Source organism: Sciurus carolinensis, chromosome 19, assembly GCF_902686445.1.
Source record: "Sciurus carolinensis chromosome 19, mSciCar1.2, whole genome shotgun sequence".
In the NCBI taxonomy this organism is placed as follows: domain Eukaryota; kingdom Metazoa; phylum Chordata; class Mammalia; order Rodentia; family Sciuridae; genus Sciurus; species Sciurus carolinensis.
Window position 1 is genome coordinate 24,451,430 of NC_062231.1, and position 25,013 is coordinate 24,476,442.

At 39.1% G+C, this 25,013-nt stretch overlaps 1 pseudogene; it reads right to left on the minus strand.

Annotated features, from left to right (window-relative positions):
* Positions 1-25,013, minus strand: part of LOC124970980 (40S ribosomal protein S3a-like) — an 84,221-nt pseudogene that overhangs the window by 57,159 nt on the left and 2,049 nt on the right.

Genomic DNA, 25,013 nt, shown 5'->3' on the forward strand with positions numbered 1-25,013 from the left:
AGTGACGTGTGTCTACCTGGTCCTCTCATAAGCAGGATATGAGCTGAAAGAAGCTGCATACGAAGCCTCATTCTGAACGATTTTACTTGAATGAGGTAGAGCAGGCAAGAGCAAACTGTGCTTTCAGAGGACAGCTCTGTCTGCCCTTCACGGGCTGTCTTAATGTATAAGCAGGAAGGGAGCATACTGATCCTTATGGCTGCTGCAAATTTTCCATACCATGGATCTGGGAGGTGGCAGTATAAAATCATCAGCCTGTGCATTTACTACATCAATTTCCTCCTGTAGGTCAGATACTTAAGAAGAAATAAACTATTCCCTGAAAAAAAAAAATACACTTCAAAAAAAGTTTGTAGAGCACCATTGTTTTGAAATGGCTAAGGTGCTTCGATTTCTAACAGATACTTCCACTAATAGTTTACAGTTGCAAAGCATATCATGGAATCAAGCATGTATCCACAGTGCTGGAAGGATACTCAGATTTCCAATGTGTCTCCTTCCTGTCACAGAAAAGGAAGCAATGCTTGAGAAAGGAAGTCCCGTGCATGAGGCTACCCTGCTAGACAGTGGCTGAGTTCGGACTCAGAATGGGATGCTTTTTAGTGGGAATGTCTTACACCACCTGCTACTTCAATGCAGGCTTCTCTTCACACTAGCCTTTGAAGGAGGCACAAAGAGGTTCCCTGAGGACCACTGAGCACCTGACCATACAGGTCTCAGCTCCACTACCTTGCAAAAGCTGCAAGTCATTCTCCCTCTGTCTAGTTCCCCCAACCAGGTCCCCTTTCGGTCAGTCCAAGGACTGTCTTTCCCCTGAGCTCCTTAACACCAGGTGCCACCTGCCCATGGCTCCTGGCATCTGTCACCTGGGGCCACCTCCAAAGGAAGTAGTTCACTAGTGCCTTCTCTCTGTGGCCCTTGAGAACACACATTTCAGGGTTCTTTTAGAATCTGTGGTTCTAACACTCACAGAGGGAGGGAAGTCAGGAAGGAATTGGCTGGCAAAGAATAAAAGGAAACAAACCATTTTCTTGAATCTCACCAAGTATTTTCTGAAGGAGTCTCAGGAGCTCTTTTCTGGGTAGGGGCAAAGGCAGAAAATAAAGTCCACAGGAGAAAAGAGCAAGTCATTCATCTTTGAATAATTTAAAAGAAATATGAATTTAAGATAATTTATGAGCTTCCTTTAAAATGCCAAGATCTAGTGGCAGGTGCAATAATTACCACAGTTACAGTGTGCCTAAATAATATTTGATAAATGTGTCACAATTATAATGTGGTGTGCAAATATCTGCTTTATATTGGTGATAATATCATAATCGGTATTGCTTATGCTTCTGAATATATTTCTGCCTCCTTCCTAATGGAAGGAAATGGTAACCTATGAAAACAGGCATTTTAAAAAATTAGAGTTGTCTGACCTAAGTAAAGAACCCTATTGGAATTATTGACTCTGAAAGATAGTTCCTATTTATAGACAAAATGACCTGAAAAGATACTTAAAGGAGACAGATACCTGGCATTGAATCAGCCCTAATGGTAATAAAAACTCCAGGGTCTACAACAGTGCTGTTCCTTCTCCAGACCCGCATCCACACTCTGCAGAATCCTGGTAACACTGCCCTTGAAGAACTCATGGGGGCAGAGCAGGTGCACATAAGGAATGAGAGAAACTCCAATATACTAGAGAGGGAGTAGTCTATTCATAAGGAGGTATAAGGAGGTGAGAAGATGCTTTCTCTATTTTCAAAGAGTTTGCAGTTGGGAAACAAATCTTATTATCCATGGAGAGGTAATTACGAAGTAATTAAGAACAAAACTACGTAGACTGTACTATGATATAAAATAATTTGAAAAACGAATTTTCATTAACAGGTAGAAATAAAAAGTACATTGGATTTTGTAGTATTCCTGTGGAGTCAAGAAATGCACCAGGCTTTATTTTCTGTTATTATCATGAGGCAAAAACCTCCAAACTCTAGGAAAGGGTATCTTTGCCAACAGAGCTCCCAGGTTCCTGGGATTTGTGGTCTCTTCTCCAAAATACTTCTAGGTTTCTAAAGTCAGGACAAGGACTCATTTCTTTGACTTGGCTTTTCTGAATTACTCAGGTCACTGATTTTATTATATCAAATAGTGTTCCAGAAAACATTTACAAAGGGTTTGATGGGAGGGAGCTTTGATTGATTGGTTGTTTCCCATTTTGTAAAATTTTCAATGATGCAAGTCGATTAAACTTTGGGGATAAAAATAGAGAAGTACTTTTATGTATGGAATATACTCTAAGTAATTTAAGCAGGATATTTTTGTGATAGTAGAAAAAGGTAGATGAAAAATATGTTGACTTTTTTCTGGATTTTATATTTTGGTTCTGCATTATGTTAAAAGGAAAATTTCAGTTGGCTTTTAAGTCTATGTATTCTGAAGACTGACTCCTTTGTCTATATCATATATTCTATTCCAGTAATGTGAAATTCATTAAACTTTTTTAAAAAACTCAATATATTGTTGCAGAAATAGAGAATGCTATTTTTTCCTGTATATTTTTAATTTATTTGTTCTAATTGGTTGTACGTGACAGTAGAATGCATTTATACATTTTGATAGATCATACATAAATGGAGTGTAATCTCTCATTTTTCTGGTCATACATATTGTAGGATCACACTGGTCATGTAATCATATATACAAAAGGTAGTAATCAGCATACTACAGTGACACAGTCACATCGATGTTTACAGCAGCTCAACTCACAATAGCTAAGCTATGGAACCAACCTAAGTGCCCTTCAACAATGAGTGGATAAAGGAAATGTGATATATATATATATATATATATATATACACACACACACACACACACACACACACACATATATATAAACATACACAATGGAATATTACTCAGCTTTTTTCCTATATTTTAATTGGTGCATTATAGTTTACATAATGGTGGGATTTGTTGTAACATATTCTTACACACACAGTATATAACTAAATAATTTGACCAATATTATTCCTTAATATTTTCCCTTTCTCTAGAATGGGAATTTTTTTAAATAAAATAACATTTTATTTATTCACAGATCGCATTGATATTTAAATAAAATTCCCATACGGATAGCAGTCAAGACTCTAAAAACTAGAAGGGTCTGGACCAACATATTTCAAACTCTGAAAGAACATGGTTGCCAACCAAGAATCCTACACACAGCAAAACTAACCTTCAGATTTGAAGATGAAATAAAATCCTTCCATGATAAACAAAAGTTAAAAGAATTTACAAATAGAAAACCTGTGCTATAGAATGTTCTCAACAAAATATTCCATGAGGAGGAAATGAAAAACAACAATGTAGGTCAGCAAAGGGAGGAACTACCTTAGAGAAAAACCACTCAAAGGAGAAACCAAGCCAACTTAAAAACCAAAAATAAGCCAAATAACCGATACAAATCATATCTCAATAATAACCCTGAACGTTAATGGCCTAAACTCATCAATCAAAAGACATAGACTGGCAGAATGGATTAAAAAGAAAGACCCAACAATATGCTGCCTTCAAGAGACTCATCTCATAGAAAAAGACATCCACAGACTAAAGGTGAAAGGATGGGAAAAAACCTACCATGCACATGGACTCAGTAAAAAAGTGGGGGTTTCCATCCTTATATCAGATAAAGTGGACTTCAAGCCAAAGTTAGTCAGAAGGGATAAAGAAGGACATTTCATACTGCTTAAGGAAACCATAAATCAGGAAGACATAACGAGAGTAAATATGTATGCCCCAAACAATGGTGCATCCCTGTACATCAAACAAATCCTTCTCAATTTCAGGAATCACATAGACCACAACACAATAATTATGGGTGACTTTAACACACTACTGTCACCACTAGACAGATCTTCCAAACAAAATCCAACCAAAGAAACCATAGAACTCAATAACACAATCAATAATCTAGACTTAATAGACATAGATAGAATATTCCCCCCATCAATGAGCAGATTCATTTTCTTCTCAGCAGCACATGGAACCTTCTCGAAATCAAACCATATGTTATGCCACAAAGCAGCCCTTAGGAAATGCAAAAAAATAGAGATACTGCCTTGTGTTCTATCAGATCATAATGGACTGAGAGTAGAAATCAATGACAAAATAAAAAAGAGAAATTACTCCAACACCTGGAGACTAAATAATATGCTATTGAATGAAACATGGATAACAAAAAACATCAGGGAGGAGATTAAAAAATTCTTACAGGTCAATGAGAACGATGATACAACATATCAAAATCTCTGGACACTATGAAAGTGGTACTAAGAGGAAAATTCATTGCATGGAGCGCATTCCAGAAAAGAATGAAAAGTCAACAACTAAATGATCTAACATTACAGCTCAAAGTCCTAGAAAAAGAAGAACAGAATAACAGCAAAAGTAGTAGAAGACAGGAAATAACTAAAATCAGAGCTGAAATCAATGAAATTGAAACAAAAGAAACTATTCAAAAAATTGACAAAACAAAAAGTTGGTTCTTTGAGAAAGTAAACAAAATAGACAAACCCTGAGCCACACTAACAAAGAGAAGGAGAGAGAAGACTCGAATTACTAAAATACATGATGCAAAAGGAAATATCACGACACCACTGAGATACATAACGTAATGAGAAGCTACTTTGAAAATCTGTATTCCAACAAAATAGAAAGTACCAAAGACGTTGACAAATTTCTAGAGATATATGCTCCTCCCAAACTGAACCAGGAAGACATACACAATTTAAACAGATCAATATCAAGCAATGAAATAGAAGAAGCCATTAAAAACCTACCATCCAAGAAAAGCCCAGGACCAGACGGATTCTCAGCCAAGTTCTACAAGACCTTCAAAGAAGAACTCATTCCAATACTTCTCAAAGTATTCCACGAAATAGGAAAGGAGGGTACCCTACCAAACTCATTCTATCACCCTCATACCCAAACCAGGCAAAGACACATCAAGGAAAGAAAATTTTAGGCCAATATCCTTGATGAATATAGATGCAAAGATCCTTAACAAAATATTGGCAAACCGTATCTAAATAAAATTCCCATTCGTAACTGTGCAAAGTTCACGGAGGGATGTGAATTCAGCTGTAACACTTCTGTGCTAGTACAACTGGAATGCTGTGTTTACAGAAAGAGAATGGGATTTTTAAAGCAAGTTTTGTGTTCCCTGTTTTTGGTGGTTCCATCCTCAGACATGGCCAGAAATGCCCACTAGAGGTCTCTCCAATCTGAATTATCTCTAACCACCCCGAATGAGATTGTATTTATTAAACGTTCAGTCCCTGGCCTGCTTGTGAGTGAGAGTCGCTGAAACTTTGCTCTCTGACATGATAGTCTGTCGTGACCTCCACAGAGAGGAGGGGCACACGCTTCCGAACTGCTGTGCTGCTTTTCCGCTTTATTTACATACAAGAAAGCTAGTGGCGGCCCCTGCTCCACACAGTGCATTTGACAAGTTTCCACACTTCTGAGCGAGGATGGGAACATGAAAGCCCTTTCAAGACAGTGACCACAAGCTGGCACGGTTTTTGCAACTTGCGGAAAACCCTGATTAGCCTATCGACTGGAAATAATTACTATGATAGGCAATTTCAGGCCTTCTCTTATCAAATCTCAGAAAGTGTAGAAAGGTTTCAATTCAAAGGAATCATAGGCAGACTCCAGAGACAACTTTTTGATCTTCTGTTATATTTATTCATCATGTCAAATAAATTCCAGAAAGCTTGTCTTAGGTGCAGTGTGCATAGAGAGACCTGTCACAGTGTGTAATTTTAACATGAGCTGTGCGTGTATATGGGTGGAGGTAAATTCTGAGACTGCTTCCAGTAAATATAGAAGTTACTCGTTATTACACGAGTGTTAAAGCAAGCAAAACTTTAATTGTGATTGAAGGCCAGCAAGGTTTAGTCACTCAAAACCTTCCCCACGGTCCTCAATCCCACAATCTGTTTCAAGTGGCAATAGAGTTATTGACCAATGGCCAGGGTTTTCTTTTGACCGGTGGACAGGGTTTCCTTCCCAGAAAAGTCAACAATTAACATGCACTGTGGCGACTGGTCCTCTACTGGATGGAGTTCAACTGACTTAGGAACCAATCCTTGGAAGTTAGATTAATTCTCTGATGTGGCCCAAAGAAAACTGCCAGCCAAATAAAGAAAAAAAATATAGATCATCAAAAGTGTAATGGTTCCACTCTGGAAAGCAGTGTGGAGACTCCTTAGAAAACTTGGAATGGAACCACCATTTGACCCAGCTATCCCACTCCTTGGCCTATACCCAAAGGACTTAAAATCAGCATATTACAAAGATACAGCCACATCAATGTTCATAGCTGCTCAGTTCACAATAGCCAGATTGTGGAACCAACCTAGATGTCCTTCAATTGATGAATGGATAAAGAAACTGTGGCATATATATACAATGGAATATTACTCCGCCATAAAGAATGATAAAATTATGGCATTTGCAGGCAGATGGATGAAATTGGAGAATATCATGCTAAGTGAGATAAGCCAATCTCAAAAAACCAAAGGACGAATGATATCGCTAATAAGTGGATGATGACACATAATGGGGGGTGGGAGGGGTTAGTGTTAGGGTTAGAGTTAGGGTTAGGGAGGGGGTCAAGAATGGAGGAAGGAAGGACTGTATAGAGGGAAAAGAGGGGTGGGAGGGGTGGGGGGGAAGGGAAAAAATAACAGAATGAATCAAACAACATTACCCTATGTAAATTTATGATTACACAAATGGTATGCCTTTACGCCATGTACAAACAGAGAAACAACATGTATCCCATTTGTTTACAATAAAAAAAAAAAGTGTAATGGTTCATGAAACTGAATTTAAAGTGTGGCTAACAGAAGACAAACCACCAAAGAAGTCTGTTGCCTCTGAACTCATAAGTATTTTTCTTTTTAAACACAATACAAAAGCCAGTCACCGCAGCATGAGGGCAGGTAGGAAGCCATGTGACACTAAGTATGGTCTGAGCAAGGTAAGAGGCTCTACCTACTCGTGAGTCAGCTGGCCTCAGTAATGAAGACATGGGGACACAAACACCTCAAGGTCTCCACCACAGATTCCATGGAGGATGCAGGAATCCCAAACACCTGGTGTTTTGTTGCTATGTTAAGGTAGCAGTAACATAGGCCCAAAGGAGAGTTTGACTTATTTCCCAAACCATTTTCAGCAGAAATGAAATGGTTTGCAAATCATTTCTCATGATGATCAAAGTCACTGGAAGTCTCCTCCAAGAGGAAAGTGAAGGGGGATCAATCATCGAAACAGCCAAGACACTCTCCAAACAAAAGGATTCTGTCTGTCCATCAAGCAGACTGGAAACTTTGAATGGCTTGCTCTCCTCTGAGCACCACATGGTCTACACACAACCTAAACCTTTATTCTGCAGAAACAACTGGAAGGGAACACACAGATGTTCACCACAGTGCTGCGTATATCCACAAAACTGGAACTAACGTATTGCTCAAGAAAAGGGGATTCATTGATGAAAAGTTTAGAAAGAATTCAAAATGATTTTGGATGCCAATGTTTGTTTTAAAAAAGGAAGTGTTTTCACAATAAATACAAGATGGAGCCAGACTGCAGTACTGACTTTCTGGTATTTTTACTGACCATAAAATGAAATCCACCATTTTGAATCAGTAATCTTCAATCATTAAAGCAAGAAATCAGCCCCCACCGTGACTCCAGACACATTTGTGCATGTGTGTGCGCATGTGTGTACAACTGAGACCATATTCCCTTCTGCTCTAGGTATTAGCTTACTTTATGTTCCAGTTTAATTATTTTAATGCCAGTCATTACCTACTGAATTGATTTTCTAACCCACTAATTGGTCATAAGCCACAGTTTGAAAATCCTTGAATGAAAGAATAATGTATAGTAGGAATCCATTTTTGTAAACACATAAATTCTCATGAGAAAAATCATAAAGATCACACATTGAAATGTAAACAGCAGTTGTTTCTGGGTAATAGAGATTCTGATTTTTTTTTTTTTCTCTTTCTTTCTTACCTTTATTAGCTTATCTTCCCTTAGGAAATAATATTTCTTGGGTAATTGGTGAAATGAATTGCTTCCTATCAAAGAAACATTTTAGACCCTTTCAAATTATCTCCATGTTCTCATTTCTAGTATATAATTGCATTCCCTTCTTCAATGGGGTTAGCTGGTACATTTTTTTTTACCAGCAACCATCGTGATATCCCTATTCTTCTGCTGAAATTCAGAATGCCTTGAAAAGGAGGAGAGAAAGAACAGGAGGAGGGAAGAAGTGAAATGAGAGACGGAAAGTCTTACATCCCTACTCTGAGCCTCTCCAGTGTATCTGTGTGTGTGTGTATATGGGTAGGTTTGGGGGCTAGCATTGATTTTTCTGTTTTCCTAGAGATGAAGACTGGATTTTTTTAAAAAGTCCTAATTGAGATACTCACTTCATTAACCCTATGAAGTTGCAATGCAGTCTGGGCTTCCATACCTCAATTTTCCTATTTGAAAATAAATAAGCTCAGACTCCTACGTCCAAGAGTTACATTGACTGGGGAGGAATCACCCAGTTAGGTATCTTGTGCTTCACGTGCAGGTGTTATATTTTTGGATCACTGATAACTGAGATGAATATTTCTTGCCTTATACCAAATTCTTGCATTCAGAGACTGCTGGAAATGACTGCATTTATTATGCATTAGATTTAGCTCACTGGCTAAAGCAGATCTAATGTACCTTTCTATAAAACTATGTATAACATTACTTTTACTATCTACAGTTATGTGACCATTTCAACTTATAAGCCCATAAAATTAAAGGAAAACCTACTGACATGGCGGTAACAATGTCACTTTGCTTCCAAGGGGGTGTATTTATGTGAACAGTCCATGTATCCTTTAGATAACGGTTCAGCTAATTTTTAGTGTCAAAGGTCATTTGTAAGTCATCTTTAATAGAAGGTCATGCAAAGAGCTTTACAAAGCTGACTCATACACTCTGGAATGCTGAAGACTCGCCCAGGGATCACCAACTGCCATTCAGAGAAGTCATTACCAATATGGAGAGTAGGTTCAAGGCAAAGAGAACAGATTTCAGGATCTCCCTAAATGGAAGGAGGATTGATAGACAATTCAGAGTACAAACAGAATTTTTGTACTCAGGTGGTGTGTGGGTGGTTGAGAATTGGCCATGTGTGTGCTGAATCCACTTCCAAGGGAGTTTTTTCTGTGGGCTTTGGATGTTTAATAGGTTTTTTAAATTCTAGCTACAAATACTTCAAATGAGGGATCCCATGTAACAAGCCAGTATACCTGTCAGCTTCTCCTGACCAAGGCTACCACCTATGGACCCTCGCTGCGTTCCTGCAAAGCATCTTCTCTGTACCTGGGAGTGCTCACCACCCTGGGACGGGCTTGGGCTTCCCACCAAAGCAGAGTCCAGGCACTACCCCGTCATGGACAGGCTTTGCCTTCCTGGGCCTGTGGACTTCAGATCCCTTTTGTAAACAAGCGTGCTCATTATACCATCACCGCGAGTGCATAAACCAACATTTTTGATGTAACTAATTAAAAAATAAATAACACAAACAAGAAGAAGAAACTAAAACCAAACCATAGATGTTTAATGCAACTTTCCTCCCTCTAAACACACTCATTTTCTATCTCGCTTTCAAGGACCATTACCTTCATCAGGTTGCATTTACATTCCTTCACTTCTTCCAACATGCTTCTCGCCTCTGGGAGGTATTTTTGTAAAACATAGATAATAACACCTGCTCAGCCCACTATTCTGGGTTATTGTGAAGACCCAAGTGTAAAAGTGCTATATAAATGCAAAGTACTGTCACATCCATTATCAGTCACGCGCCAGCTCTGGTGGCTTCTTAGGTCTCTGCAGCTCCTCTGCAGCTCCGGCTGGCTGGCCCTGTGACGTCTCAGCAGGAATAGGTAAAGCTGGTGAGGTGCCTTTAAATTTATTCGCTGTGGCACTTGACTCTTGCATAGCCTGTGTTAAGGCAGCCTTTTTCTTAGACAGCTCACATGCCATCCAAAGATAAAACCTAAAAACTCCCTCTGTTCAGCGACAGCTTGAGGGAAAGCGACCCTTCAGCTGAAGGGCCTGGAATCTGCACCTGTCTGCGTGGCCCCTCCCCTCTGAGCTTCAGACCCTACAGCCCACACCTGTCCTCTGATGTCCCACAAGGATGGGGAATTTCATCTGTGGTTTTTAAAGCTGATATAAATCCTGGTGTTCCGAATGGGCTCTGGCATAGAGTAGGTGTTCATTTTGGTTTAGATTTTGTTCTGTTCTGATTTTGTGGTTGAGGGAATTTTTGATACAATCCAGTCTTATCTAAAATTCAACTTGTCTAGCATAAAATCCCAATTCCCACCTCCCACCTCCGAGTCTGCTACTCTCTACTTTCTTATCTGCACAAATGGCAATACCTGCTTCCCGGTACTAAGTGCTATGCTTAGGGTGTACCTGGTCCTCCTGAGCTTCTTGAGCTGTAGGCTTGGTCTCCAGGTAGGGGTGTTGAGATGCTAGAGTCTTAACCAGCAGGACCTAGTGAAGAAGCTAGTGAGGTCCTGGGTGCTACCCCTGGAAGAGATTATGCTAGTCTTGGGGAATGGGTTAGTTCTCTCCAGACTGGACTGTTATAAAGCAAGGCCACCATGCTTGGCCTCTTCTGCATGTGGCTATTTCTCTTTCTGCTTATCTGCCATGTTGTAACCCAATCAGGGAGGCCTCTCCAGGACACTGAAGCAATGCTATTTGGACCCTCTACCCACCTGAATTATGAGCCAAATAAACCTCTTAACTTTATAAGCCATGTGGCCCCTAGTGTTTTGTTACAGTAACATAAAATTGACTAATACACTAGGTTATACTGATTCCTTTCCTTTCCCAACTCTCAACTTTCAATCCATCAGTGAGTCCTTTTGACCCTATCTCTATGATGGGACTCCTCTCTGTGACACATTTCACCACCATCTCTTTGGCCCTAGTACAAGTCTCTGAACAGGACTATTCTAGAATCTTCCAACTGCTCCACACTTTCTGCATAACTACCTAAAGGAACATTTTAAAATATAATTCTGGCCATACTGCTTTGTGGGCAAGAATGTTCCACTGGTTTCTCCTAGCACTCAGACTAAGATGAAAACTTTTTTGGAGGGTTGAGGGGGTACCAGGGATTGAACTCAGGGGCACTCGACCACTGAGTCATATCCCCAGCTCTATTTTGCATTTTATTTAAACACAGGGTCTCACTGAGTTGCTTGGAGCCTTGCTTTTGCTGAGGCTGGCCTTGAACTTGCAATCCTCCTGCCTCAGCCTCCTGAGCCTCTGGGACTACAGATGTGCGCCACTTTGCCTGGCAAGAGATGAAAACTCTTTATCAAGGTCTAGTCTATAAGGTCAAATATTTGTGGTTCTCAAAGCCAGCTGCTCAGTAGAACCACCTGGAGAGACAGAAACTATGCAGATGACACTTTAGATGCATGGAACCAGCACATCTGTGGGGAAGAGAGGCTCAGGGGACCCCTTCCACCATGGCTGAACTCACTCTCCTCTCCATCTGGGCTTCTCTCTCTAGAAACCTTCAAGTTCTTTCCAGTCTCAGGGCTCTTCTCAAACTTTCTGTCTGCTCTTCTACTTTCCGTGGCTACCATCTTGCCTCCTTCAGGGGTCCTATCAAACATTTCCTCTTTCGTGGCCCTGGTTTGACCTCCATGGATAATGTAGCCTCCACCCTCTGCCCTTAGACATATCTGTGCCTAAGCCTATTATATTATTCTACCTAGCAATTATTGCCATCTGAAGTCCACAACTCTTAAGTTCATATCTCTCTCCCAATCATGTGCAGAACTCATGGGCTGGGCACGTCCTGCCTTCTTAACTGCTGGATCTCGAGACGGGCTCATAAGTACATGTGTGTAATAATTGATGCTCTGGTCCCTGTGGGCTCTGAGGTCTCTACCACACCTGTTGTCCTCTGCTCTTGCACTGTGAAAGCAGCCAGGGACGGGCCAGGACAGACGGACATGGCTGTGTTCTGACAGTGCTTCATTTGGGGCCCCTGGAATGGGAATTTCATTTCATAGTTCAAAGGTTGAAAAATATTCATTTTTTAAACAACTTAAAGTGATGAAAACCATTATCAGCTCAATATGAAATCACATGTTGGGGCTGAACTTGGTCATGGGCTGCAGGTCTTCATTCAGCCAATAAGGAATGAAGAGAATTTGCATCTGTCCTTTGGTGAGATAGGATGAAACACCTCGGAAGGAAGAAGAAGGCTTCCCAGAGTCTGTGAGCAGGTGATGATGCTGTTTCTACCCAGGCAGGTCTACAGGACTCAACCCAACTCGAAAAGCACTTGCAAGGCACTGACTCAGTTAAACAGAACTGGATTAAGTGGCAGGCCAGGGGCCACTACCCAAAGTACCAATCGACAACTGAAGCCAAAATATTCCTGTGACAAATCTGAAACATCACACCTCAAAACTCACTTTAATACATAACATTGTTTAACATAGATGACAAAATATAAATTCCTGAATGTGAAGACCTCAGCCTGGATGGACAGTAATTTAAAATGAAGTCAGAACTCACACCTATCCCACCATAATGAATGTACAGAAAATAAGGATTTTTAAATGGACCGTGTAAATATTTAAATGTTTTAAAGGTTGCAGATTAGCTTAATGCTCCTGGATCCCACATAACTTCAATTTGCCCTAAATGTGAAAAAAATCCAAAGAATAAGGATAGTTCCTCCATGTTGCCGAGAAGCTTCTCCTAGCCACCCTCCACTTTCACGTGAATGAATACTAATGACATAATGCACTTTATCCCCAAAGCCACTATTTCTGGGAAGATTGACTGATCCTCTGGATACAGATGGTTTGCTCTAGGTTTCTAGTATTTCTCCTTCTTTGCATGTACCTACCTATTTGAAGTAAATGTGTATTATTTATTTGCTTATATAAATATTTACCTATGTATGTGAACATGGAATTCACGTCTGCTGTCCACCTGAGAGGACCAAGCACTTAACCCATAGCTATGGATGCCGATGACCATTGCCTCTGGCTTTCATCTGGGCCTCGGTAATTACTCGGTGAGCACGTGAGGCAGTGAATGCATGGATGTGGCAGACCTTGAAGGGAGGCAGATCCACAGCCTCCACAACGGCACAGGTATTTCCACTTTCTCCGTAACTTTCTGCAGCGCATTGTGCACACATTTTAAATGAATATGATAATCATATTCTGGAGACTCCAACCATCCACCTTTGGGTGAATGGAGAACAGGCAGGGAGGAGAGGCAGGGAGGAGAGGCAGGAGCCCATGGAGTGAAAATTCATTAGACACAGAGGGTAGGCTTTCGGACCACAGCATTCATTTTAACACTCACATGCTGGTTACCCGTAGGGGGAAAAAAAATCAACCACATGCATTTAAAAGCATAGGGAAACACAAAAGTAAGACTCCTTTGAAAACCCTGGGAAGCTTGTCCTGATTCTAAAGAAGCAAAACCAGATCCCCCTTCATTAGATGCTCATCAAGGGCCTTACAACTCGGTCCCAGGACACAGACTGGGGTCAGGCACAGATCATCAGCGTGAGGCAAGAATGTTTCCAGAGATCCCGCAAATGCCTTCTGTTTCTGCCGCAAAAGGCAGATTCCAGCGAGGTCCCTCACATGGCTATTTGTTACCAAACAAAGGAAGACACACCTGCACACTAACAAAAATATTTAGTCCCTGGAAGTTTGTAAATGTCATGGTAATATATTTCCTACCCAAAGACACATAGGCCCCCATAATCGGTTATGATCAACAAGATCCAAGTGACTAATTCTAGATTCCTTTAAATTGTGAAAATAGTTTTCTAATCAGTGCAAATGGTGGTGAATTATTAGGCTGGTGATGAACAACACAGATGTAATATACTAATAAGAGATTTGTCTTCTAGGGGAACCATTAAAACAACGGAGCTCAAAGCATAGCAAGTAAATAATACTTTCTAGAAAAAGTAAAATGTAAAGTCAAGACTTATAGTCCTGTCGACGATCTCTACACTCACAGTTGCCTGAAATAAATTGAAAATTAAATTAAGCAGTGTGTTTAGCTGCATATCCAATATGCAGTTATGAACATTGCCGTAAGATAAGATGCTTATTATCTGACTGATGATATAAGATTAATCTCCACTGAAACATCCCTTCCATTTAACGGTAGTTTATGTCTTCACCAAATCATCTGTCCAAATATGATACAGTATAAAGTAATTTTAAGATAAAATTTCAATCTGCAAAGTAATGAAAGATTTTTTTTGAAGTTAATGAAAGTAATATTGGAGAATTCCTTTAAACTTCAAGCTATTTATAAACAGTCTTAACAGAGGTAGAAAAATTAATGCTTGAATATTTAATTATTCTTAGGAATGATGACACAATCATCATCTCCAAAGAAAATTATTTTAATATAAAATGATTGAAAGGGGCCCTAAGAAAATCTCAGGAAGTTCTTGAATATTTTTAAAAATGCAGTATTCTGTATTATTTGCTGCGAAGATGAAAAAAAATGAAGTGAAGAACGTTCTTTCACACCATCAAAAAATTTTCTCACACACACAAAAATGTTCTAGGAAAGATTTTTTTTTTTTTTTTAACTCCAAGTTTGCTCATTCTAGGTATTGGCTCTTAACAGCCATGGCCACCAACATTTTATAAAATAAAATGTATCAGATAAAATAACTACTTTAAGTAATGCTCATATTTGTGTTTAGAATATTGCAAGAGGTGATATATGTAATTAAAATATAAAATATATCTTATGATAAATATTGAAATTCATAAATAGGCTTCAGTCTTCAAAATAACAGTCCCACGATGCTTCTTCAGAAGCTCTGTGACACCTTGGTGCCCATGTTGAGCAGGGTCACTGTAAGGAGGCTTCCTGGAGCCAGGTGTCCTTGACTGAGATCCTAACCTAGTCAGCTCTCGCCTCCTACATTTCTGAATGCTGCTTCTCCCACTCTACCATGGTCTCCTCCTTCTGCATCCCATCTTCAAAAGTAGGGCATCTTCAGAAATTGTTTTGTTAAAAAAAAAAAAAAAGTTTTATTGTTTACAGAGACACTTTTTGGAGTGAAGGGGAAGCCCCGAATAATGAGCAGGCATTGGGTGATTCACGACAGTTGTGAGCTACTGGATTTCTGGTTTGGGGGTCTCAGTTCTACTCACTCTACATGCTCCTTTCCACAAGAGCCAGTCCCTTCTCAACTGGTCAACCCAGGACCACTTTCTATCTTCCCCACCTCCATATTCCATAGTGTCTTTAAGTCACACTGGTTTAAACAAGATGACTTCTTCATTCACTCACAAACCATTTGACTTGCTCCTTTCAAGGGTTTCACTACATTTTGTGTGTGTGCATTCATTTTCTTTTTATTGTCAAGACTGTTGTGAATAAGACCCTTGATCTGTTAATTTTTACCTCCTGCACTGAACTTCCACTACCACTTCCATCTCTGGTTTTCCTTCTCCAGGTCTTAACGTACACACATGCACACAGACAAAAAGTCTTAGCCCTATCAGTCTGCTCTGACAGCCCCACAGCACTGGGCATGGGTAAGACTCTAGTCCTTATGTATTCTTCCAATTTAATCTCTTAACATTTTTTCCACTTCATACTTTAAGGTAAAGCAGTAACGTATCTGGGGATACAGCAACCCTTTGACATTTTAAGACATACTCTATATGTAAATTGTGAACATTTTCTTGTCTGGAAAATGATCAAGGAATGCCATGATTCTAGTACAGTTCAGACCCATGACTAGAGAACCATAAAGACCCTACCACACTGAATATTTGTTGCTCAAGGACAAGGATGTGGATCTTGGAGAGCCTCTGCACTTGATGTGACAGGTTATGGTCACCTTGGTGGCTAACCAACTAAGCACAGTTCCCCATAAAACAGGACTAATGATTTCAACCATAGAAGGCCGATTTTAAGAATTAAATAAGATAGTTTCAATAAAGTTCTGGTGTAATCTCTCCAGCACTGGTAGTTTAGCATCAATGCTAATGAGAATGAAGGTGATTATCACATATCACAATGCTTCTCACTAACAAATTTCTGTTATTCACTCTGCTGAAAATATTCTGTGTTCTCCCATTTTTACCCAAATCTTCATTATTACTCAAGGTATTGCTCAAATTTCATCTACCTCAAAAAAACCTTTCCCCACTTGCCCCAAACTAAGATAACTGCTCCATAATTTTATGTCTCTGGATATCTTTCTTCAAGAGAAAGTATGATACTACATTAAAATGATTCATAAGATACTTGTCCCCATTTAGATTCTATGTTCTTCAAGGTCAAGTGCTTTGAATCCTCAGTTCTTTGTTCAGTCCTTGGCACGTACTTTTAAGGGGTCCCAGGGATTTGGGGGATGATCAGGAAAAATTTATATCCACAGGCACAGTGATAATCACCAAATCTTGTTGGGCAGTACCCAAACAGAGTCACATGAGAAGGGAAGTCTTTCACAGAAAAAGATAGTAAGACAATCCCAAGGGTATGTAAATATGTAAATGTATGTATTTGTATGTAAACATGTATGTATATGTGTATATGTATACACATATATACATACATACACATACACACACACACACACACACACACACACACATACACTTGGTCCTAGGTACGGCAATTTATATAATTAGGTACACTTGGTATAGCAGTTAGCAGCCTTGGGGAATCACTATGTCAGAGAGCACCCAAGAGCAATTTGGGGCCTTCTAAATATAGGGGTGCATCTTACCAATGGGTGTCAGGGGTCAGGCAAAGTTTCATCAGGAATGCAAAGCAAGCAGACCCTAAGTGACTAAAGAATCTTATTTGGACCACTTTTAAATATCATTGCTAGTGGAAAATTTTGAGTTCAGTGGCAGCAGACTTTTGCTTAGTGAGTAATGGCCTACCTAGAGGTCAATATTCAGAAGCTGTTTTTGGTTTGTTTATATAACAACAATAGGTTCTCAGTCATTGTCAACCTTATATGAAGTCCTTAACTACAGTTTTGCTGGGTACTCTGAAGTGCCCAAGGGAATATCACATTTCAACTGTGTCAGATTCAGATTCTAGAGGTAACTAACTTCTTCCTTTCTTTCCTGATCCCTTCCTTCCTTCTTCTTTTGTTCTCTATTATAGATAGGACCTGGTCACTATTAAATATCTAAATTTCAGACAGATTGTTGGATTGACGGTTCGTATGCATCGACTTAGCTCATTCCATGTGAGCACCTGCTCACCCCAGAAGGATGACCTTCACCATGCAGCTCCATGAGTTCCCAGTTCAAACACGGGCTTTGCCGGTACTTTGGCTGTTCTAATGAAGACGTCAGGGAGAAGAGCAATACACTGGCAAACCTTTTCTGCGTTGTTTTCTAATGCAGTCCGGAATCAATGTATTGACCACTTCTTTCAAGTCATTTGTCCACATCTCTTGGGTCTCAGTCTGAAGGGGGTGGACACGTTGAAGAGTACGGGCAGTCTTCTGTACTCGATTGTTTGATTTAAACAGCAACAACACAGAACCAGTGCAGCAAATAACCATCAGCCCTACCAATGCCAAGCAAGCCAACATGAGCTTAAGCCACAGTGGACCATTTCTGAATCCTGGAATACACGTTTTCATGGGTAAGATCCACGCCATGGAAGTTCATCAGGCAGCTTTTACCCTCGACATCTTCAGGAGTTAGCTTGAATTTTCTAAATGTAACTTCATCATTTGGCAGGTCAAATAAGGCTCACTTCAATGGTATGACCTTTGAGGTCATCAGATACAATTTTGGTTCCCTGCGTTGCTGGGACTAGCATTTTTCCAGTATTTCTTATATTTTCACTTTATACCAATCTTCTTTAGAAAATGGGTCACTCACTTTCCTCTTGGCTGCCATTTTGCTTCCCACAGCAAGGTACTTGCTCTCACCAAGCACCACTGTACTGCCTAGACCCCCAAAAGGACAGACATGCAATTCACTCAAGAACGTTGGCAAAAAAGGCCCATTTGTTTCTTAAGTATGTCTGTTAATCTATTCTGCTTCAGGATTCAGGGCATAAAGAGATCTCCTTGGTGGCTGGAGGTATCATCCGGGCTCTTTTTATTTCTACAGCCACCATAGTACCTGGAGTGTATGGTAGACTCCATCCACATCCTCTGATGAGAGTGAATTAAAATTCCAAATACCTTACAGAATACGTTCTTTAAATAAGAGGATCAAAACAGAAAACATCTTTTGTTAGGCTTAAACATTATTGACTTGAAGAAAAAAAGCTCGCATCCAATTCATTTGGAGAAATCTGTTCAGATTTACTAAAATACGTGGGTATTTTTCTAGGTGTGAAATATTGAATAGAAACTTTTATATATAAGAAATGTCAAAAAATGCAGACAAGTTCACTTAATGAAAAGAAACACAATGCCTTAAGAATCATTTTATTCATCTGAATTCCTGTTTTACCTTTGTAAGGTCACAAATGATGGGGATGATAAGATGTAGGACAAATGGATGAATGGATGTTTAGAAAGATAGATTGATTAGACAGATGATTGATCTGATAGACAGACAGATATATAGATAATTGCACATTACTATCTGCTAGGGATAGTGTTTGACACACAACATTTTATTTTTAGTACCCTTAAAGGAAGTATTTGCTATTATTCCATTTTAAATATGGGAACCTAAAACTTGGGAAAGTTATTTACAAAAGACAACAGAACTACAACACGGTATTTGAATGTAGGTTCTCTGACTTCAAAATCTGTGTGACCAGTTACTAAACAAGTGCATTACATGCTGAGAAAGGTGAATTTCAATCTTCACTTCTTCTGTAGGTTCTATCCCTAAAACAATCCTCAGGTCTTTTCCCATGTTGTTCTTTGAGCTTGCCTGCTAGGAATAGCCTTTCATTTTCAAAAGTAACTTCAAACACCCTGAAAATACAATAAAATCAATGAGAAATTGTATTCATGTTCCAGATCGACATATTTTAGAGGACAACAAACGAAAGCAGCTGGAACACTCTGCGTATTTACGCACTAATTGGATTATATAGTGTCCACTCACTGTTCAATTAATCTAATTATGGTCAACATCAGTCTCTGTTGTTAGGATGACAGAAGAATATGATTCTGCCACTTTTTCTGAGCCAGGCTTGTCCAATGAATAACCAATAGGCTCTTGAGTATAACAGGGGTCATTTTCATGGACCTTGCAGGCTACTAGACAATTAAAATGATTGAAATTATCATTTTTGCATAAATTTCTTTTGAATATTTATTCCCTGTGGTCATTTACATATGAACCCCCATTGTTGGCTGAATATGGTATCATTTTATGAAATTTTTATGTCTTCATTCAGTGAAAATAAAAATCAAGGAATTCTTACAGTTCTGGGTTGTACTCAAGAATGACCACCTTGAACACACATTCCCTTAACGTAGCAAGAAGTAATCTGAAGATGAGGAAATCTCAAATATTTTTTATGGACCTCATTAAGTGAAATGTTTTAGCTGGATATGAATAAAGTCCACGTCCCACGTGCACGAACACCTGCCTTTGCACATGCGTGTGTGTGCACAGCTATTTCAGAACTCAACAGTAAAAGTTGTGAAACCCAGAACTTTAAAATTAGATAGCAACCAGGAATTGACTTCAAGCACTTCAGACTGCCTGTGGAGCAAACCATCTAAATTTTCCGCAACTCATGCAAATGTTTGTTGTTTACATACTTAGAGGTTCATAAGATAAACTGGAGCACAAGACTAATTTCTCACAAAATCTCTAGGAGTTATGTGCCAGGACATGCCAGACAGGTTAAGGAAATATGTTATTCATGTTCTGCAGGACTTCTGCAAAACAGGGCAGTAAAGAGGCCACCTCACAGTCTCATCTGAAAAGATGTTTCTGGGAAACAGCAAAGCAGAAGTTACTGGACATGTTTGGTCCCAAAAATATTTTCCTTGGTCTGTATGATATTTTGATGAAAACTTTTGAAGTTAATCATGTTCCAAAATCAAGATACGTCACATAAAGCCATGTCATTCCAATTTCCTTTTTTACTTGTTCTTTCTAGATGTACATGACGCAGAGTATATTTTGACGTATTATCCATACATGAAGTATACCTTACTCTAATTAGAATTCCATTCTTGTGGATGTACAAGATGTGGAGTTCCACGGTGGTGCATTCATTTATGAACACAGGGAAGTTTTGACTGATTCACTCTACTACTCAGAGTTCTCTTGAGAAATGCAATATATCAGCCCTTGGGAACACAGTTCCCACAGGTAAACATGTCCCAAACTGGTGTGAATGTTGTCCCTTTAGATGGACCATGTGCTTTTCTGAGGCCAGAGCCTTTGCTTGTTGTCCATAAGAGTCAGTAACCTTATCTGGGTCACCAGATAAGAGAGACAGAAATGCAAGTTTGAGGTCCTTAGGCTAAAGGATGGGGAGAATAATGAAAAGGTGACCACTCCACTCCAAATGGGAACTTCAGTTTGCCATGTAGACACAGAAAAACCTGCATGATATTTTTCATGTTCCTAAAATCCAACATCTTACCTGACATTTCAGTTGAAGACTGTTAACCCAACAACGGTTTGGCAAAGGTTGCCACCAAGCAGTGAGTTGACATGGAAATAAAATCTTACTAGATTCAAATGTGGCAATTGTATTTTGAGGCCTATCTAGTTGCAAGTAATCATTCAATTCCTATTTGGTGGAATTAACTCATTGTTCAACTGAACCAAAGCAACGTCATTGTTTGATATATTGAAAATATACTCCTAAGGTTTTCTTCTCCTAGGACAAGAGTAATAATCCATATAAACGACTTCCACCAAAAATATTCCCTGAACTAGGAGTTCGTTACTAGCTTCTCTGCAAATCCAACAAAAATAATATGAAGAAAGCCCCCCCAAAAACTCCTTAAAATACAACAGAATGACTCCAAAAAATATAAAGAATGTGGAAGAATACTTTGTGTTAAGAATTGTATTATTTCTAATCTATGTAATTGAGCATGTAGTTTGTATTTTGTGATAGCATTTGCTATGGTTTAGTGATGGGGTGCCCCTGAAAGCTCATGTGTGAGACAATAAAAGAAAATTTAGAAGTGAAATAATTGGGTTAGGAGAGTCTTAAATTAGTCAGTGCATTAATCTGCTTACAGGCATTAACTGGGTGTTAACTCCAGGCAGACTGGTTGTGGGTGGAGGATGTAGGTCATGGGGGCATGACTTTGGGTTTTATATTTTGTCCCTGATAAGTGAGAGATCTCTGAGATATTTCTCTCTGACTCTTGTCTGTCCCTCTCTTTCCTGATTTGCCATGTCCTGAGGAACTTTCCCCGGCCACACACTTCCACCATGATGTTCTGCCTCACCTCGGGCCCCAAGGAATGGAACCAGCCATCTATGGACTGAGACCTCTGAAATCATGAGCCCCAATTAAACTTTTTCTCCTTAAAATTGTGCTTGTCAGGTCTTTTGATCACAAAGGTGAAAATGCTGACTAAACCAGTATTTTCTATATAAACTGAATTTTAATTGGCCACCACTTTAAGTAAAAGCTAAAATCCTGAAAAAAAAAATTTAGGGAATATCTACATGAATGTCTTAACTTTAGACTTGCAAGCAAAGAACTCCCTTAGAAGAGCAAAGAAGTAAATAAATAATTAAAAAGTTGGGAGAGACACCAGGCTTTTATTTTTTAAGAGAGCAAAATGATTGTGTTCATATATCAGATAATGAGTCAAAATACCAGTGAAATGATAAACATCTCTTTACATTTCCCACAAAGAATGAAGCTACCATCCCAGCATTCTGTCCTTTGGAAGGACTGCTATATATATACTTAGTTAATGCTGCTGGTGTTCTGTTATTATTATTGCCTCCAGATATTTATTTATTTTTATTTATTTGTGATCCTAGGGATTGAACATAGGGCCTCGTACATGCTAGGTAAATGCTCTACCACACGGCTACCTGCCCTTCCTACTTTATTTAGGAATAGGGTCTCTCTAAGTCTCCCAGGTTGACCTTGAACTTGCGATCCTCCTGCCTCAGCCTCCTGAACAGCTGGGATTACAGGCCTGCTCCATTGTACCTGGCAGCCTTAGGATATTTAGGTGAACCTCAACAGAAGCAAATAAAACAAGAAATATATATATGAAATCTCAGTTGTGAACCAGTGGAAAATATAAAATAAGATTCCTCTTATTTAAAAATTTTATATATGATCATGCAGTTACCTTCATTTGAATAAACTAGCCCCTGCCAACTAGAAACTTCTAGGTTAACATTTATAACGTTCAATTCCTACATCCACAAATAAGAAGTAAGAATACAAGAAATGGAAAGAAACCCTTCTCTGTGCTCATAACCATTTTGGCCAGTGTGGCTTTATTGAAGGACATTCTGCCGTCTCAGGTTTCTTATCTAACCCATATAAATTTGCAAAATTATTAAAATAGGACTGATTCATAAAACAAACACTGAGCCTCATTTATCATTTTCAGGATATTCTCCCATGCTTTTTTGATTAATACTTTTATTAGAGGCATTCAATATAGATAATGCAAAATTAAATGGATTTTGCCAGAATACATTATAGCCATTAAAATAAATCAGACTATTAAATGGAAGGAAAAAGTAAAATCTGAAAAAGAAATATAATTCCATATAACTGATGACAGAGTGCATTAATCACATAACTACAATTTTGGAACTGTACTATGGAAAGGAACGGAGGGCCATTTAGTAGTTCACCATGATTGTCACATTCTCTGAAGAAAGGACCACTGACCAGAGACTGGACTGCATCAGGTGTGGAGATGAAACTTTTCTTGCTTCTTCTAGCTTTCCTCAGTGCAACTACACCCTGCGGCCCTTTCTAGAGACAACATAAGAGGAGGTACAGGCCAGAAGCAACCCTAATCCCAAGCTCTCAATTACCGTTGGAAATAAGCCATTGGAGAAGAGCTCGGGTCTTCTGTCACTTCCCTTCACTTCTGTGTTCTGCCCTTTAATACCAAGATAAAACATTTACTAGACTGTCATTATTGAGCTTCAGAAGTTTGGTGGCCTTCACAATTTCCCCTTAAACAATGAAAAAGAAGACAGGGTGAAGATGTTTGTTCAAGTGTAATGGTGCATCCACTATGAATTCATCGAATAACGATTAAGGTCATTTTTACCAAATACCAAGTGTCTGCTATGCAGCCTTTTTTAATACAGTCTGTGTTTTATGCCATTTCTGAAATTTATTACTTATTGACATAATAGATTTTTTAGGTGTCAGTTAGGTTAGGGAATTCAAGGAATAATTGCAAAACTTTTACTCTGACAGTGCTGGATGACAAGCTAGATCAATCACAAAGTTCTACTTCTGACTATGTGGTTAGAGCCTAGGAGGTGTTGAGCCAGGCAGGGAGAGTCAAAAGAAGAGGAAGAGGTCTTTTCCCTCAGAGAGCTTGCAGGATAGTAGGGACGACAAGGATAATCTATTGAAAATGTTTACAAAATAATGAGATGTGATTAGACTTTGGATGCTGTGTGAGTTAAGCAGGAGGAGAAAGAACAAGAGGATAACTTTAGTTTTGATGAAGACAGAGCAGGAAGGACCTTTGGGGGACAGTTTTAGGATTTCAAGAAGATAAAACTCAACCCAAAGAGCAAATATGGATGACCAGAGTTGTGGTCAGGGAATCGATCACAAAGACATTTAGAGGGACTAGTATGTGGCCTGAGATAGAGGCAAGAAGACCAAATGGCCATATGCAGGTGTTTGTCACTGCGTAGACTTAGCTTGCCTTTGACTGTGAACTATACCACATGCACATAGCCTTCACACAGGCAGATGTCAAGATGGTTAAAGAAAGAAGCAGAAACTGCTCAAAAGAAGAAACACAAAGGGCCAACAAATAAATTAAAATATGTTCAATATCTCTAGCCATCGGGGAAATGCAAATCATAAGGACAATAAGATTTCATCTCCCTCCAGTCAAACTGGCAATGATCAAGAACATGAATAATAATAAATGGGAAAGGTGTACTTGTGTACTGTTGGTGGGATTGCAGACTAGTATAACCACTCTGGAAAGCAGTGTAGAAATTCCTCAAAAAACTAAAAGTGGAACTACCATATAACCCAGTTAGCTCAATCCTCTGTATTTATCCAAAAGAGTTAAAACCAGCACATTATACTGATACAGCACCCCCCCCCAAAGTTTATAGCAAGACAATTCACAATGGTCAAGTTACGGAACCCACCTAGATGCCCATTGATAGATGAATGGACACATACAGGATGGAGTTCTATGCAACCATAAAGAAGAATGAAATGATGGCATTTACCAGTGAATGGATGGAAATTCAGAAGTTAGTGAAATAAGCCAGACTCAGGAAGTCAAGGGTCAAGTGTTTTCCTCTCATATGTAGAAGCTGGAGTAAAATAATGGAAAGAAGGTGTTTGGGGATAGGATATCACAAAGATATGAGGAAGGTCAGTGGAGTAGAAAGAGGAGAATAAGAGGGAGGAGGGAGGAATGGAAAGAGGAGAGAGATAGGGAATGAATTCAACAAAATCATGTTATATTCATACATAGATGTACAAAAGGAATTTCTCCATCATGGACATGTGGAATGTACCAATCGGAAACAAATTAGCAAAGATGTGAAAGGAAGATCAGTAAGAGAGGGAGAGGAGGGGAGGAAGAAGAGAAGGAAAAGGGGACCTGGGGATTGAACTCAGATTCCTTGCATGTATGATTTTTGTCAAAATGGACTCAAATACTAGCTGAAATTATAATGCTATAATAAAAATTCAGAAATAAATAAATGAAATGAAAAATTGATGAGCACTGGTTTTGG